Genomic DNA, 3,894 nt, shown 5'->3' with positions numbered 1-3,894 from the left:
CTGCTCATTATACACACTACTTCCCAAACTGTTCATATTTTATATACATCCGTGTGTACGTGAATATAAGTTCATGTATCTTTGCATATTAAATACGTGCATATACCTCACATATACATGTGTTTTTAGGACATTTGAAATCAGTTGGTTTCCTCTAAAATGATACCAGTTTCTTAATTGGAAAATGTTTGTGCGCTCAACGAAGCATCATTGCTACTGCAGTGTTACGTGTGTGTAGGGGAGCTGCTTCAAGTCACTCTTGAGTCTGAACCTTGGTTTCAAAATGAGCTGCTCCTATGTTACTCCAGCGTCAGATTTTTGCTCTTTATCCAAAAGTAATGCTCCAAAGGCCTTGCTGAAGAATGACGTGTTTTAGGAAAGTCCATTAACTTCAAACAGCCTGGATTTCTCGAATTCACTTTTCAGCGTAACATTTGAGTTTTGTCTAAGCTACAAGCGGGAGATAAGCTAACGTAATTTGTTTTCTTGCCATTCTAAATGCCTATAAAACACTAGCAAAGAAAATAGTAAGAATTAAAGCTGAAAATAACTTGGAGGGTAAAAGTAAGTGATCATCTGATGCCTGATAACCCAAAACAGTGGGCAGATTCTCGGAATAGAGAATTAGGCTTGGTTTCAAGTTCCATAAATAATAGAACAGATGGTTGCATTTGGGTCTTGAACCAAAATAACAGTTACTAAAGAGTGAGTTTTTAGAACAGATCTTTATTAGCATGACGTTACACATTAATCTGCATCTACCCTTTAAGAATTGATTTATCACCAAATTATATGTCCATTTTTTTTTATGTCTGCTTCCCCAAAATGTTGAATATTTCCATGAATCATCTTCCTGTAGTTGTACAAAATTAGTCTGAAATGTAAAGTGAAAAGCAATGGTTATAAAAATATTAATTACAGCTTATTTTTTACCTTACAATCTAAAATACTTACTATGAAACGCTGTTTCTTCTGAATTTAAAATGAAAAAACACACTGTATATGGAGACATATATTTCTCAGCCTTTTAATGAAGTGCATTTTTGTCTTAATATGCATCTGTACTAAGACTTACTTGAAAGTTAAATACAAAGCAGATATAATCATTTTGCTTATTTTAATATTCTGAATCAGATAATACTTGGCCAAGTTTATATTTAGTTCATAAGCCAAAATCCCTGTTATTTGTATTTTCTTAGTTTCTTTAGTTTTCCTATGAGAGCATACATTTTGAAATTGTGAAAATTTTCCCCAAATACAAAAATTCAGTAATTTTTGAAATGAAGAAATGGAGGAGGGAAAATAGCTCTACCAACTTTTTCTTTCATTCATATATAATCTTTCCTAAACCTCCAAATCTGGTGTAGAATTTTATTTTTCCATTTGAAATCTTAATTATTTTTAACATGGTGCCATTTTAATTAACATTTATTAAATATTTACAAAATTCTTAGCACTTGATTTTGTGTTGTTAGTATAATTGTAGCTCTTTTTACACTTTTTAAAAATATCAAAATTCATGTGATTTTAGTATTATGACAGATTAGTTACAGATATTTTAATATGCTTTGGCCAAATTTACTCCTTATAGAATGAACCAAGATATTAGTTTTATATTGGGGATATGTTTTATGCGAATAGAGATCAGTAAAAAGTATCATTCAAGTAACTGCTATTCTTTTTATGAGGAGATTGATTTCTAAGGAGACATTCTTTGCTTGTATAAAAACTGTTAAGAATTAGATTTATCCACACGTGAGAGATTTGGTTATAACTGACTCAATATTTTTATCTTTAAATCTGTTTTCCTCATGACCCAGAGTACAAGTTGTTTTCATAATCTGTCAATATAATAAACTACAAACAAAAAGTGAAAATGAGTTCCCCAGTAAACATATCAGTGTTTCCTGCATTTGGGCAGAAGTGCATGTGGATTCGTTTTATTTGCTAGCATTGTAGAAGGAAGACCAAAAGTCACCTTAGTTTGTTTTTCCAAAATGTAACCTTTACCAGTAGTATTCTAATGGTGTATTTTGTTAATAGTTTCGAAATAGAAATAAAATATATGTACTCATTAAATAATAGAGCACAGCACTATAGACTTATAAATGGATTTTATTTATGCTTAACATGCATGATCAAAAATATTTCCACCAATAAGAGGATTTTTTTAAAAAACCACAGAATTGATATTTATTTCAATATCTTAAGTTAATATACTTCTGTTATGTAATTAAAATATTTCTATTATTTTTAAAGTAGCCTTGTTTTATAACCAGTTTCCCTCCCAGTTTTAAAATTCAGTTCTGAAAATACTGAACATACTGCCCTTCCACTTATGCCTCAGTTTCATTCATTGAATAGCAGGGTCATGTCTTAGAATTGTATATAAGTGACTTGTCACCCATTCATGAGAGACGTTTAAGCATTGCTTTTGGCTGCTCTATTCTGCGTTGAGCCTAGTTTTGCCATTCTCCCGTGAATGTAGTGCTATCCATAGATTATACATAACTACATCTATTGCTTTTGGCAGTAAATGAAGCTTTAGTTGTAATTTTCCAGCTGTGAAAATGTTGCCTTGTATTGAAAAGGGTTTCAGGACTGGAAACCTAGTTAAACCCAGCTCATTAGTGACAGCTTTGCTTTCCTGCCTTCACCAACTCCTCTGCCCTCCCTCTCTCCCCCCGCCCACCACCCCTGTGACGGTGCTTGCTCTTTAGCAAGGAGAATCTAAAAAAACACAAAAGAACTGGCTTTAATATATCTCGTACTTGTTACACTGGAGCTTTTCTCTTCCTCCGGCTTTTCAGGCAAAGCTCCCGGCCTCGGGTCTGTAAGTGAGGCTGGGACTTTTTGATGTCCGTGTGCTCATATGTCTTGTAGATAGGCTAGGTGTCATTGTGCGTGTGTAAGTGAAGTATGAAGCATGCTCGTTCACTTGATCCCTTTGAAGTAAGAGGGAAAGGATCACAGTGCTGCTGGTTCGTGATGGTAGAGGCAAGGGTCTGTCAGCGCACATTCGAAAGCCCCCATTTTCACAGATTTATAACTCTCCTAATCCAGATGCAGCGATTGGAAGTATTTAATATGCAGTAGATGGCACCTTAACTAATTCATCTGCATCTGGAGGCTTTCGCGAGGTATTTAATAAGTAGTGGAGAAGCTCTTCAAGCATTAAACTCGAGTTGGCATTTTATTTCATTTCTTTTCTATGTCAAAAAAAATCCCCTCTTACCATGGAATTGAAGTCTGTAACAAATGATACGTTGGGCCTATAAATCTTTGAAGCTTCCAGATGGTTTGTATTTTGAGGTACAGAAGAATGCTGCAGATCTAGAAATGTGTATATTTAGCAGGTACTTGAAAGACACAAGCATTATTTATAACTGAAGAGTATTACACTTGTTAAGTAAAATGCTCTTAGTAACTTGTATACATTTTTACCGATACAAACTCAAAAGTATGTAAGCCTTGCATAATGTGACAGTTGTATAATTTATGTAATCTGATGCATGAATCAGACTTTTTTATATAATATATTTGATTTATTATAGTTGATTAAAGTGTTTAATCTTAATTCCGTTGTCTAATTTCTTATTGCAGATAAAACAGAATGGTGTGTGTATTTATACACGAGTCCTCCTTGTCCTTTAAAAATAGGATGCCTCCTGTTTGACGCATTGCAGCAAGTATTCTGTAAGACCCATACACTCATTCACTATGAAAATAGTTCTGAAAATTCATTCAGAGGCGAGTGACCAAGTACCTTAGAGTGGACAGTCAACAAAAGTGTGAATGCCCTCTGTATATACAATGTCCCCTCATAGGGATAGAGCTCAAGTTTGGTAGAAAATAACATTTGAGAATGTATATATAGGCAAAGGCCTATGCCCA

Source organism: Myotis davidii, unplaced genomic scaffold (genome assembly GCF_000327345.1).
Source record: "Myotis davidii unplaced genomic scaffold, ASM32734v1 scaffold72, whole genome shotgun sequence".
NCBI classification, from domain to species: domain Eukaryota; kingdom Metazoa; phylum Chordata; class Mammalia; order Chiroptera; family Vespertilionidae; genus Myotis; species Myotis davidii.
This window is presented reverse-complemented; position numbering follows the sequence as displayed.